We start from the raw sequence: 15320 nt of genomic DNA, 5'->3' as shown, positions 1-15320 counted from the left end.
ACCCAAAAATGAACTAAATGTTCATTTTTTATTTTTTAAAAAACTTAAAATTTGTTTCAAACTTTCAGGATACTATGTCAAGAAATGATTTTGCATTTGCATGCATGGGTTTTCTATACTATTGTAACATTTCACAATTCAAACTAGGATGGATTCAAGTTCTACAATGCCCTGGGTGCTGGATATGAAAGTCAAATCTCAGGGTTGCCAGGGAGCCAGACAACTCTGGCTCAACTCAACCACTGAGCCACCCAGGCATCCGAGGAGTAACTTCTTTGCTTATTTCCAGGTAATAGTAGTTGAATCCACACTCACAACTGCACTATTCTTTCTATATACTGAGAGAGACATTCTTTCAGCCAAAATAAAATTCAGCATTTATTAGATATTTTGGAGAGAGTGACTAGCTTATCAATTTTGTATCTCTGGTGACTTACATGGCATCTGGCCTGTAGAACATGGTCAGTAAATGGTTAGTGACTTTGATAAATAAAGTTGTAGTTTAAAAATTCAGTTTCTTAACTGAATAAGCAGACGTCCCCATTTCCAACCATTTTATTTCTCACATTTATGCTACTTTTGTATCTTAAAGCAATTTTTAAAGTCTATTATTACTATCCTCCACCAAGCTAGCCATGTTGTCCTATATGCCACAGTGATTCCAATTTTCTTATGAGCTATTATGAGTTGAATTGTGTCTCCCAGAAAGAATGCTGACGTCCCAACCCCAAGTACCTGTGAATGTGGCCTTATTTGGAAACAAGGTCTTTGTAAATCACCAAGTGAGGAGGAGGTCATTAGAGTGGGTCTTAAACCAGCAGACTGATAAACATTACAAAAAGGAGGAATTCGGATACAGATATGTTCACAGGAAGACTGCCATGTGGGAAATGAAGGTATACATCAGTGATGCTTCTATAAGCCAAAGGACACCAAGGATTGACAGCACACTTCCAGAAGCTGGAAGAGAGGCAGGGAATAGGTTCTCCCTCACAGACTCCGGAAAGAACCAATGCTGGTTCTACCAATTCTACCAATGCTGGTACCACGTCTTTATCTTGAACTCCATCCTCCAGAGCTATGAGACAATAAATGTCTGTTGCTTAAGCCCCCCACTCTTGAGACTTTGCTAGAGCAACTCCAGGAGTTGACAATGTGGCCTTTTGGGCATATCAGTTATAGTTCTTATCTGTATTTCCTATCTTAATTAAATACTTATGTATTCATATTCACTTGTGATTGTGAAGTCTTTGGTATCAAATATTATGTCTTGGTCGTCTTCATATCTTGATATCTCCTGCACATGTTCATTACTCATTAGAATTAATCCTTGGTTCTTGATTTACCCTACTTATACCCCCGTCCATATCAAATGTATTTCCTTGGAAGGCTGTGTGCTCTTCTATTATCTTGGTTCACTGAAACATCCTGATAGCTCTGAAATAATTTCTACTTCCGTGTATTAACATTTCAAGCTCTTTTTGCTTGAATCCCTAATTGTTCTGCACTTCCATGTGTACAAGTTCAGCAAGTTACTGCTCATGACCAGTTTTCCTGGCTGTTTTCTCATAAGCATAACTGAATGCCTCTTGCACTTCAGTTTGTTGTCTTTATTATGTTTTTGGTTTTGCTCTTACCTATTTTCATTTATAGAATTATGATTCATGGTTTCATTTGCTTAGCACTTTCTTTCTACTTCTTAAATCAAAGCCTCTTAACTTTAAGTCCCTACTATAGGCAAAGCACTGTACTAGATGCTGGAGATGCATAGATGAATAAAATATGGTCCTTGCTCTCAAGAGATTCAGTCACTTTCTTCAACAACTTTTTCTTCCCAGTTCTCATAGAATAGAATCTGCTATCTACCATTTTCTTATCATAAGCCACATACCAGAGGACCAAATTCTTTTATTTTCTTACTTACATCCTATCATTCCAAGTATGTCCTCTCTCTCTCTCTCTCTCTTTCTCAGAGTCATGACTTTGGAAAAAGAAATAACATACTATGTGTATATGTCCATTTAACTTCTTATTCAGATCTTCCAAATCACTAAAAATATATCTTAAGTTCATTTTTTGCAGAAACATGCATTCCCAGGGAGGTATGCTGAAAGCAAATGCACTGGGTAGCTGAAAATAGGAGGGACATTGGGTTTCAGGCAGCTTTTAAACATTCTCATCTTATGACCTACATATTTCTTGGTATGGAGTCATCAACCGTCATCCATCACTGTGTGTGTGTGTGTGTGTGTGTGTGTGTGTGTGTGCGCGCGCGTGTGTGTTTGGGTGTAGAGGGAAGGAATGTAGGTCACTTCCTCCTGAGGTTCTAGCAGGATTTTGCTCACTGGCTAATACTTAGAAATTCTTCTAAATATTCCCAGAAAAAGAGCACATCGTTTCCTCTTCAAGCAGAGTTTTAAGTCATGCTATAATGGTGATTATTTTTTTCCTTGGCTTTTTCTCCCAATGTCACATTCATTCACTCCTGTACCTCTCAACACCAATATTGATTTTCCTGGTCCTCTCTTATACTTCTTTAGAATATATTTTTATTTTTAGCATGCTGCCTGAATTATTTTCTTTTCATCTTCTCTAGGGATTTTTCATTCTCCTTATTAAGTTGAAGCACAGAGATACATTCCTGACACCCTTTAACCTTCTTCTAAAATAAAGATTAGTATGCGCTTAGAGCACACATAATTGATGACTATCACAGCGGAGAAGACAAACATAGCACATATTCTACAGGTCACTGGAACAGGACTCTTAGTTCCCACACTTCCTGGATTCATTGGCTAAAGCATAATCAGAGGAGGCCAACTTTCAAGGCTCCCACATAAAGAGATCTCAAAATGCCTATGTTGAAATAGAAATATAGCCACTCAGCACAATACACATGGAAGGAATATCCAAGTAGATACTGTCATACTCTATGATGCAGAAAGACCCTTCCTGAGAAAGCAATTTTAAAATAATGACATTGCAAAGTCAGGGTGTGATTAGAAAGATGGATTTATAACCCCAAAAGTTTACCTGCAGAGCTCTAACATTTTTACCATTACAATGTTCTTTTCTTGGAGAAAGGAGATATTTATTAACTATTTCTAATGCCTTTCACATGAAAGACCATATCCAGATCCTTTCCTTATGCTTCAAACACTTCTCCCTCAGCGCCCTAGATGACTTAACTTCTTTTGGTCACAAATACATTCTAGCCCTCCTTCAACACTCAGCCGGCCATCCAATTCCCACCTCCTCACTTTTCCAAACTCAGTCATTGTCTGCCTATATCTCCCCACATCATCTTCTTGGACAGAAAATTCCTAAGATTCTAGTAGTCCATGATGCTTTTACTCATTGCTCCACATGCACAAAGTAATGGCACTTTCTATGCTAATTAGTCAGGATTAGACTCAAAGTATCTGAGTTTCTTCCACTATTCACTTTTCATTTCCTTTAATGTTATGAAGCCCATTATAGTAGACCTGCTCCCAGTGCTCTTTTTTTGTTTATTTGTGTCCTTTTATGTTTAGTATGGGAAAGTACACATTATATTCTAAGTTCTTAGAAAATGAGGACAATAACACCCTGAAAATCTTCTGTACTAAGACCTGGCATGACCCACACAAAATAAATTGTTGGAAGTAATGATTCCTCCTGTGTGTGTAGGGATGAAATGATCCTTCTCAAATGAACAACTATATTTTAAAGACCTTTGTAAAACACTGCACTATAGTCTATCAACTGTACAGTTTTCAATCATTCTCCACAATTGTGCATAGGAGGCTTTCATAATCTAAATCTGATCCTCTACAAATTGTCTATTATTTATTTGGGGTTCCCAGGTTCCCAGAACCATATTTGAAAAATGAGACAAATGAATAAATACATATATCATATGGTCATGTAGGAGCTTACATTAAGAGACTTTATCTTGAGCTACAAACCCACTGGGAATCTCCCCCTCATGGCCCCCAAATATCTCAAATTGAACATCGTCATAAAGTATGCATGTCTTGTCATTATAGTTTCCCTGGGCTGCCATGTATTCTCCTCTCTCTTTGTCCATGTCCATGTCTGCTGGGGAGCTCTGATTTACTCCTCAAGCTACCACTGAGACACTGTCTCCTTTGTAAATTTTTTTTCTGACATTCCCTACCCACTCCTACCCACTCTAAACACATTGGAATTGTTCCATCATTTTTGCTCTGTAGGCTTTTTTTTTTTTTTTTTTTTATGAATGCCTCTGTTGGTTTGCTTCTTTGTCCCCATTTGTCTATGTTCTTTTTTGAACACGGGCATTTGTTCAGCCCATCCATTCATTTATTCAGTTAACAACTTTTTTTGTACATAACCATGTTCAGACACAGTATCCCATAGGAGGGATTCAGTAGGGAAAAAGAAAGTCATTGGTCCTCTGAAAAGAGCTTGTAATCTAGTAGGGCAAACAAATGATAAACAAGAAATAATATCAAAGTGTATGATATCCTCAAAATCTGGCAATATAGGCTCTTGAAAAAAGTTTAAAATAAGTTATTTTTTTTCTAAAATCAATAAGCACTCATAAACATAGGACAGAAGGTACTACATAAAGTTGATAACCACATAAAGAAAATATTTTATTATGGGGCCTGATGGATATGAAGTTGTAAGAAAGTAGTGATGGCTTCTTGACACATCTCCTCCTTGTTCTCAGGCAGAGAAAGATAGATAATCAATTGTCGAATGCTTCATACACATTTTTGTTTTTGTTATCCAACCAATGGTATTTTCCACCAAAATTTAGCAATGTGAACATGCTGCATTGGCTGCAACCAAAGACAGAACTCCAGCCAGAGAAAAAGAAAGACTCTGAGCCAAACACAAAAACACTTTAATTAGTCGTTTCATTTCAAGATGTTGAAACAGCTCCAACCAAGGAAACTAAGGCCTTCAGAGTCAGGACAGCCTCAAGAAGAGGAAAAAGATGTTTCATTTATTTAGGTTTGATCTGAATCCAAATTGGAAAGAAAAACCTAAATCCTTTTAGAATAATAAACCTGGAGATAATACAGTGTTGTTTTCATTTATGTGAGAAGACTTAGGCTTTGCATGAAATCTATTTTAAGATCTTTAAAATTTTATAATCAGGGTAGGTGATTAAATGGTTATATTAAATGGTTTAGCTAATACTTAGCATTGCTTCCTGTGAAATATTCCGTTTAAAATAAGCTGTTTGCATGCTCTTTATTAAAAGCTTGATTTTAAAAATCTTGGGGCTTTGAATAATTTTCTACTAGCAGATAGTTCTGAAATAGAGAATATATCTGAGAGAATTTGGAATCAGTTTTCATTTTTTTAAAAAGCAACAAAATATGATTGAGGGAAACTTTTAATTCTTAGATTGCAAGAATGAATTGACATTAATCTAATTTAGGAGGATGTTTAAACATGATCTCCTTCCACCTGTGAAACCTCAGAGTCTTACCTTGAAAACTAAAAGATGGTAAATATTGATCTTTATTATGCTGGAACCTAGAGAAGAAAAGAAGAAAAGAGGAAGAAAGGAGAATAGATCTGCTCATAGAGGATGTTTTGGGTTACTCAAAAACCTGAAAGCAATTCATAAGAAATTTAGACCACTGTAATTACTTCATCTGCATCCCAATAGGTGTATGATTTCAAAATTGATTATAAAAATCCAAATGGATTATTTTCTTATCTACACTATCCATTATCTAATTAATTTAAATTAAAAAAATTAAGTCTCTCTTCACTCATTCATGACCATCTTCCAAATATTTGCAATTCTCCAAATACACCATGTTTTTAATGCCTACCTACTTTGACATACATTGTCCCATCTGTCTGGCCAATTCTAACTCTTCCTTCAAGCCTTCAATGGCCCTTCCTCTGGAAAACCTTCTTGATATTTCTTCTTCTCCTGTGCTCTCACAGCAGCTTATAATAACCTTTCCCAATAATTTATCAGGTTCGGTTCACTTACATGACCATTTCTTCTAGCAGACTCCAAAGAGCATAGACTGTGCTCCTTTCATGTTTGTATTTCCAGAGCCTTGTGGAGTCCTGTAACTGAATGAATAAGCTGACAAGAGAAAAAAGGTGGAACTGGCAATGTCAGTTCTTGAGTAATATTTTCACCTTAGTAAACTTATCTATCCAACTTGTCGGCCACAAACTCTTTCTCTATGGAAGACCTCTCTCTAGATGTTTGCAACACAAAAGGGAGAGGCATATTTGGGCAGAAGCAAATTCATTTCTTGCATATCCATTCAATGTACAGAATAGGTGGAAAAATAGTATCAAAAAATGCTATTAATACTTTCCTGAGGTAGAGCTTATCTCAAGTAAACATTGACCCATTAATCAGATTTTAAGGAATAAATTCTTTTCATCTTTTCATCAATTAGGAAAACATTTTTTAGAACATAAAATGCCCTTAAATTTTTTTTTTGACATAACAAAAAATCTCCAAGAAACAAAGCAATGTAATTTGTACCTTACAAACACATCAGAGAGTACTATTAAATGATGCCATGACAAGTAAGGTATAAAATCAGTATTATCCTTTCCAATCACATAATAATTTATAATGGCCAGTAAATCTTCTACAAAACTGCATTTTGCTATCTGTATTTGTTTGTTTTGTAAAATATGAGCAGGGGAAGTGGATGGGTTGTATTAATATAGCCCTGTATGCATTTTAAAAATGTGTTCTCAAAAGCAAAAAAATTGGGCAGCCCCGGTGGCGCAGCAGTTTAGAGCCGCCTGCAGCCTGGGGTGTGATCCTGGGGACCCTGGATCGAGTCCCACGTCAGGCTCCCTGCATGGAGCCTGCTTCTCTCTCTGCCTGTGCCTCTGCCCCTCTCTGTATCTATGAACAAATAAATAAAATCTTTGGAAAAAAAACAAAAGCAAAAAAAAAAATCTTTTTTACTCAAATAAAGCAATTCTGGAGGGAAATTACATGTAAATGTGGAAGCTGAGCTTTGAAGCTTCACATCTCATTTTTATGATTGAGTCTCACAAACATCTCTACATTCAGAGCAAGGGAGCATCACATCTTATCATGTTTTTATGCCAGCACTCACACAGCTAGCATCTGTTGGCCACCATTAGCCTCCTGTCTCTGATGTCATTCTATATCAATCAGTCTGCTTTTGGTACCAACAATGTTGTCTTCTCCATGGTTCATACAACCCTTAGTCCTCTGCCTTTCCCCCCACCTGTCCACCTCACATTGTCATTACGTGATGCACAAACTTCTATAAGAGCTAACCTCCTCGGCTTCTCATCTCCCCCAATCTATTCTCTCCTCTGCAACAAGAGTAATCACTTAAAAATACAAACCTGACCATATCCATGCTTTTTAATGACTTATCTAGGATGTTTAGATGAAAACCAATCTTCAATGATCTTGCAAGCTTCCATATGACTCTTCCCTGCCTATCCCTGGCACCATATCCCACTCCAAGCCCTCCTTACTCTCCATCTCCAGCCACTGGGGCTCTCAGTTCCCTAGAGGAGCCACACCTGCTCTTATGACAGAGTCCATGTATGTGCCATTTCCTCTGCCCAGAAGTCTCACTCACACCTCTACACCATGTCTACCTAACTATTTCTCCTCCCTCAGGTCTCAGCTTGAACTACACGCCCTAACACCACTACATGATGACAGGTCCTACAAATATACAGCTCTGTTCTCCTAATGCCCTGTGCTTTTTCTTATCAGCACTATCACTTTTTTTGTAATTTTACATTGACCTATATGTTTGTAACCTTTCTTTCCCTCTAGCCTGTGAGACAGAGAGTGTGGCTATCTTTACTCCTCATTTTATCACCAATACCCAAAACAGTTTTCCATACAGGTAATGCCTAATAAGAATGTGTTGAATGAATAACTGGATTTATCTAAGTAAATATATCAATCAGTAGGCAAAAGGGTATGGGATGCCCAAGCAAATATATCACTCGAAACCAGATACAGTTGATTCTTGTTATTTGCAGTAGTCATTTTCTAGAAAGTTATCCTAAACACTGAATCAGTGAATACTGAGCCTTCATTCCTAAGAGAAATACAAATTAGTTTCCCAGGAGTCTCTGGTCATTTTCACCAACCAATGAATAAATAACCGTGTTTTACATGTATTTAAGCCACCTTATTAAATAGATACAGTTGATTCATTAATGTTGAACTCACAGACAACAACCATATAACTCATGCCTGAACAAAGCTTACTTAACACACGTCTTTTCTCTGTAAGGCCCATCTTAGCCTTCCCATGTTTAGGAACCCAGACAATACTTCAGATTTAGGGACCTATTAAACATGGAAATCATCAACAGTGAAAAACAGTGCATTGACTACATGTGAAAATGATACTTGTCTTTAATATGGGAGCTGAAACAATAAGGCAGAGTGTCACCTTGTTTGACTTCAACAGGGAATGTGCCCTCTCACTGACTCAAATGTTTGCAAATGACCACAAAGACACTGCAAATAGAGATTTGGGGGCTGCAAATAAATTTTAGTGAGCAGGTGAATTTGCAAGCAAACACAGGATCCACAAGTAATGAGGACCAATAGTATTTGTTATTGGATCATGGTTGTATGGATGGGCATACATAGATTCTGGAGCATGGAGAACTGACAACAATGTGTCAGCTTATCCTAGGCAGTTTATAGCCCTCTATAGAAGTACAACAAATATTAAATTACTATATCGAATTGGAGAGGATTAAACCAAGATTCTTATTCAACTGATTAGACCACTTAATAAGGTTCTAGTGCATCCAGTTAGAGGAAAACACTGTAACATTTGATTTTTACAAAGAATATGTAAGATGTGAAAGTATACCAACAGATCATCAATTATATACATCTTCTTTGTAAGAACCTCAATGTTTTCTGATCACAAAATGTCCTAGAAATAAATAAAAATGTGATTCCTGAACAGTTTCAAAATAACAAAACCAACTCTGAATTCATTTGGTAAGTAAACAATCATGCCAATGGATCATATGTAAATAACTCTTAAGCCTAAAGGACATTTTTAACACCCTGGTTACTCTTTAAGTAAATCCACGTGAGAATTTTAGTATCTAAAGTGAAAATGGCGAGTTCTGGGCTTTTCGCCAATTTCATTTTGGGTGTGAAATTTCTGACTTGCAATCTGAAATTCGTGGAATTTTATAAGCAAATTTTTTTGGCAGTGGAGAATGGTCTTCCTATCTACAAAATTGCCTATTTCCTTTACTTAACATTTATGGAATAGCAGAACTTACACACAGGAGAAGGACCTTCTGAGAGTCAGGACCTCGGTCCACACCAGTCCCCTGGCCCTCGTATCGCTGGCTGCCCCTTTGATGCATAAGGCTCTCCATGGCCTATGGAATATCTTAGCACATAATAAGTCAGGAAGCCAGGGCCAAAACTTCACCCCAGGATATCTGAGGTAAAGAGAGAAATGGCTACCAGAGAAAGGGACAAAACTCAATCCTTTGCTCTTCCTCTAGCTTGTCTCAAGTATCCTTCTTTGAGGGTAATCATAAGGGTTATTCTTCCAAAGTTTCATGACCTCCCTCAAACTTGTTAATTAAGCAACCTCCTAATGTCACTTTTATTTCTCACTCCGGAGTATTTTTACTCATGTATCTGAGGAACAGAAAAGAAACATGTAATGGAAGGAGGGTTATTTCCCATCATTCCTTTACCAAGGAATTATTCTCCTCAGAGGAGATGGGGAAGGAGCACACAGCTTCTCCTTCACCTTGAAGAGCATGCCCTGCATCCCCTGAAATTTCAAAGTGTAGGAACTGGCACTCCATTCTCCTTTGAAGAAGCTTCAGAGGACTGCAGGTGGGGCCTGACTCCTGCCTCAGAAAGCAGAAACTGAGCAAGCAGGGAAGGGGCCAAAGCACTGCTCTTGTGACTGATGAAGAGTGAGCAGAAGGCAAGCTGAGGGCAAAGCACAAGCTGACACCCTGCAACCCTGCCCCCACCCTCAATTCCTGGGTGGGATATATTGACATTTCTCAGGTACTCCTGGCTGCCCTAAAACTAAGGTAAGGGAAAAACAAATGGTTAACTCATAGATCACAGTCCTGCAGGACAGGAGTCTCCATCTGTTTATAAATGTCTTAGTGATTTACAAGAAAAAAGCAATTTTATTAATGACCTAACTTCCAGAAACCCATAGACTCAATTTTCTGGAGCCCTAATATCACCCTCCCTTCCATAGGGATGTGGGAAACAAAGGCAGAAGGGAGTGTAAATAAAATTAAATTTCCTGCATCCCACTGACAAATACTTGAGATAGGTGGAGTTATAACATTCCTCCAGGAAACTCCCAATTATCTTAATGCTTTGCTAGAGGGGAAACAAGCTTATCTTGACAATAGCCAGGCCTCCAGTATCCTGAGAGTCTTCTTTAGCATATGAAAGTCCTTTTAGACACCTCCCTCTGTCCTTACCTACCTCTACTCCAACATAAATAATCAGTCACTCCTCACAACCCCAGTGTAGCTCTTTCTGCCCAGGGGTCCTGTCCCCATGTTTAATAAAACCACCTAATTGTACCAAAGGCATCTCAAGAATTCTTTCTTGGCCATTAGTTCCAGACCCCAGCACTACTCCAAACCATATCAGCTGAGGCACCATGGCCTGCAACTCTTTGCCATGCCAGGGAGGAGCCATGCAGGACGAATGGAGTTGGTGTCAGTGTGAGTACTCAGGTCCTGTCCCAGCCAATAGAAGATGTCTGGAGAAAGAGGCTTGTTGGCGATGGGGGTCCAACCAATGTTCCCAAGCTGAGGAAGGCGTCATGAGTGGCCACCCAGAATAGCGACTTTTTCTTTCTTAAGGCAATTCAGGTGAGAAGACTTGTGCCCAAGATTGCGAATCCGAGAAACCACCGAGGAGCCGACGCTGATGCAAACACACGAGGATTTATTTACAAGCTCGAGCTTGGGTCCAAGTGTACCCGACACAGCAGAGCAGGGACTTGGACCCCGACGTAGGTTACAGCTGGGTTTTTTATAGGCTGGTCTAGGGGATTTTCAGGAGGGGTGGAGGAATTTCTCAAGTTCTGTTTACATTCTGATATGGGGCCTTCAAGGGCATTGAGCTCTGTTCTCATTCTAATAGGGGCTTCCTGCCACTGGCTTGGACTCTGTTTTTATTCTAATACGGGGCTTTCTAGGACTTCAAGCTGTAAGCTGTTTTCTTCCTGTAACTGAAGTAAGGTAAAGTTCAGCTCTTATTCACAGGGGCCTGGGATGGCTGTACTTGTGATAACGCTGAACTTAAAGTAGAATGGCCTTAATTTTCTCGGCCTCCACAAAGACCAAACCTGAAAGAGGCCAAAACATGCCCCACAGACAGAACCAGACATAGCCATCTGGGAGGCCCAGGGTCTGAAGCCACCCAACAAAGTAAGAACCATCCTATCTCCTTATATCTCCCCCTTCTCTCCTCCCATCATAGGAAACAGATGTTAGGGAGAGGGAAAGTCCTGCCCCTTCATTCTCCTTCTGCTTCCAGGTGGACCTGGGTCTGTCCAGGAAAAGGTCAATGCTTTGACATTAAACCAAGTCAGACTTCTGGAATAAGGCCTTGGACTGGACATATGAAATTCAGACTAGGCCTGCATCCCAAAATCATTATGAGAATGTACATTTTCTAAGAATAAACAGATGCTGAAATCTGCCAGTGTCTTAATCCAGCATCTGAGGAAGAAAATCTCCACTGATTAAAGTTTAAAGGAATAGTGAGAAGCAAAATAAAGTTATGCTGGTTTTAAATGCAATTCTGTTTTGTTCAACTCACCTGTTCTACTCACACAAAAACAGAAACAACAAGAAGGATAAGGTAAAGTAGGAAACCAACTCCTAGATTATCACTCAGAGCTTTAGGAAACATTTTTAGAAAAGAACATTCAGAAGTTCTGAAATCTGTGTCTCTACGGAGACTTTTCTCAACTTAAGCCTTGTATCTTTCATCCTAAATGGCCCACAGGCATCTCTGCAGGAGCATGTTCAAAGGGGAACATCCCCCACCTCAAACTAATCTCCCTCCAGGGCTCATACTTAGCTTTTTGCACTAGCTTTTGTATTCATACTTTTAGTATAAATGGGAAATGCATGAAGAGCACTTAGTATTTTGCTGGGCACAAAATGTAATTATAATTATTATGAGCTAGTTGAAGGAAGGAAGGAATAGAAGGAAAAAAGGGAAGGAGGAAGGGAGGGAAGAAATGAGGAAGGGGAGATGGAAAGAGATGAGGTGCACACCCCATCATACACACGGGTGTGTGTCAGCCCATACCCATGCTCATAGGCAAAGATCTTCAAGTTGACCACATGTGAAGGCATGTGATTCAGTACAGCGGCTCACTTAGGAGCAGGTACTTCAGCACTGCAGATGGAAACAGGTCTTCGACTTAGTAAGTGAACAACTGTGACAAGCAGGTGGCAGATGGGTTATGGGTTGAGGAAACAGCAGAATATGTTTGAGACTTAGATGCATCACTTGCAACCTTGGGAATTTGAATTAACTGTTTAATCTCTTTAAGCTTTGGTTTTCTTATCTGTACAGTGGGAGTAATAGTCACAACTCTGGTTACCTTACTGGAAGGTATAGGTACAGATGTAGTGGATACTGGTCCAGATGCCCCTGAAAGGACCAATATCTCATCCCCCCAGAAGCATTGACTACTAATGTCCCTTTGGGGAATTGCCCTGAGTCTTTCCCAAGCTCTGCCTCCCCAGGGCCTGCCTACTCCAATAGCTTATTGATCTATCTTCAGCATATCTCCAGATCCAACTCCATCTTTCCACCTTCACCACTTCTAGCATAAGCCATTCCTCCATCATCTTTCATCTAGATTCTTGCAATAACTTTGTACTGTATCACCCTCATTTGATATCCTACAGCCTGAAGGATAAAACACACCTTGTCATGTCCTGCATTACTTCCCCCTATCTTACATAAAAACCAAAATCCTTATGAATGGCTACCAAGCCCATGTGGTGTTTCAGCACTGGCTCACCTTTCTTAGGGAACCTTCTAATCTCATCTCAAGACCTACCACTCTACCTCTTGTTCACATCACTGTAGCCATGCCAGCCTTCTTTCCTTTGCTCAAATCATGCCAGGCTTAAGGCCTTTCTGCTTGTGATTTCCCTCTGCCTAGAATACTCTTACCCGACATGGTTCTTTTCCTTGCTCCAAGTCTTTATGCAAATGACTTCTTATCACAGAGGTCTCTTCTGGCTATCCTATTTAAAATTGCAACACCTCATCCCCTTTTTCTGCTTTAGTTTCCTCTTTAACACACATTATCATCACCATACTATACATTTACTTATATATTTGTCACCTGTCTCCTCCCACCAGAATACAAGCTACGTGATGGTAGGAATTTTTGTCTTATTTTATTCACAGCTATATCCTGAGCACCTAGTACAGTGCTGGACACATGGTGAATGTTCAAGAAATATTTGTGGGTGGAATGAATAAATGAATAAAAGATAGGAATTTCCCTAACAGTAACTAACAATTTCTGTGAGTAAATACTGTTCACCAAAATCTTGACCTGTATGTATGTGAATACATATCAACAAATTCGAACACAGAAGAATTCGAATATGGTACAGTGATATTATACTCCCAAAGACACATGAAAAAACCTATAGCATTAGTTAATCAAACAGCAACAATGCATTCTGAGAACTGATATCAACAACATCTAACTCCTAGTTCACCTCATTTCTATGGGATAGAGCCAAGGAATGACGTATTTAAATTATGGTGACATCTTTTCTTCTTTGTCAAAGGAACTGATGAGGAAAGAGTGAAATTCTATGGGCAGATGCTACCATATTTTCTTTCTCTACCATTTCTGAATGCACTAGGATTTCTGAGCATCCAATCATATCATTGTTTTTCATGATCAACCCTAAGCCTGGGTTTCCTTTCCAAAAGACAATTAATGATAGAACAAATCCTCTGTTTTCTGCAATTTTCCTGGCCTCACCCTCCCTGTGCCAGGTCTGGCTTCTCAGGGTTTAGATGAGACTTTTCACCTAGTTGACAAAAGGCTTTGCTGGATTCATTAACAGAGGCATCTCCAGCTTCTGCTATTAGCCAACAATTTGTTGTGCTGTATTTGCCAATGATTACTTTGCCCTACCAAATTGTTGGAGTTCACATAGTTGGCAGTGGTTTGAAGGGGATGAATCTCCCAGCAACACCTGACAGGAAAACAAATTCAAACCAAAAACTCTATTCACAGTGGCACTCAGTCTCTCCTGCTTTGCCAAATCTGTTTGCTAGTCAGTCACTCTTGAAAAGGGAGAGAGTATGAGACAAGAAAGAGTCATACTCACAAACTTCCAGGCATTCTAAGAAATGTGAGTGGACCATCACAAGCCCTCTTGGGGCTTTTGCATTGACTCCTGGGATCAATCTACCCGATGGCATGTAAGACAGGTCTGATTCAGACACTGTGAATGGAAAGCATTCACTGATTATCCTCACAAGTCATCCCTCAGACCCCATGAGGCCTTCATTGTTGTAAGTCACTAAAAAAGAGATTCAGTGATTTGAATAATAAAAAACTTCAGGCCTGAGCATTTAAGGGTATAGAGTTCTAGGAGAAAAGCAAAAAAAAATCTAATGCTACTACAGAAGAAGGCAAGGCAATGGAAAGATATATTCAGTTGCCCCTAAGGCAGGTGTAGCACTGTGGTAGTAGTAATTTTTTTAGTTTTAGGAAGCCCTTCAGAAACTTCTCATTGGAATAATAAAGGATGAGTATACAAGACTGACAGCAGAAGCAAGTTTTCATGAGGGGTCCCTCTCTACAATCTCAGAGGGCTCACAAAGAATCTGGTCTTTCTAAACTTGGCAGAACTTCAGTGGGGAGACAGTCCTGTCTCTCCTCCAGCCTCTGGACATGCAGGTTGCTTGGGTGCTATTTATATTTTGATTGACAAGTATACACTCTGTTGGGTAAGTAGGAAAGCATCTCTTGCAATGATGCTTCAAAGGAGCAGCTGTCTGGAAAGATGAATCAATGCCAGGATAGTTCAAGAGCCAATCCAAATACCAGTAACGAAAGTAAACAGTAACAGATGAAGCAAACACTTGAAAGAAGAGACTTACTCTCGGAGTTCATGGTGCACTAAAGATAGACAATGTGATACATACTTCTTCTTATTTATTTTTTACTAAAAAATCACCCAACCAAGAATTATCACCTTTAAGGAATTACCTTTGTTTCTGTTATTTAATCTATCATATTGTTTTCAAAACTAGG

General features: G+C 39.1%; 2 long non-coding RNA genes across 4 annotated transcripts in view; one reads left to right on the top strand and one right to left on the bottom strand.

Annotated features, from left to right (window-relative positions):
* The window catches only part of LOC112669411 (uncharacterized), an 85580-nt gene that overhangs the window by 60664 nt on the left and 9596 nt on the right, over nucleotides 1-15320 (bottom strand). The gene's annotated exons all lie outside the window — the stretch shown is intronic.
* The window catches only part of LOC118355788 (uncharacterized), a 46218-nt gene that overhangs the window by 21655 nt on the left and 9243 nt on the right, over nucleotides 1-15320 (top strand). The gene's annotated exons all lie outside the window — the stretch shown is intronic.

The sequence above is a fragment of the Canis lupus genome, chromosome 25 (genome assembly GCF_003254725.2).
Source record: "Canis lupus dingo isolate Sandy chromosome 25, ASM325472v2, whole genome shotgun sequence".
NCBI classification, from domain to species: Eukaryota; Metazoa; Chordata; class Mammalia; order Carnivora; family Canidae; genus Canis; species Canis lupus.
The sequence above is the reverse complement of the archived record's forward strand: the minus strand, read 5'-3'. Positions and strand labels throughout refer to the sequence as shown.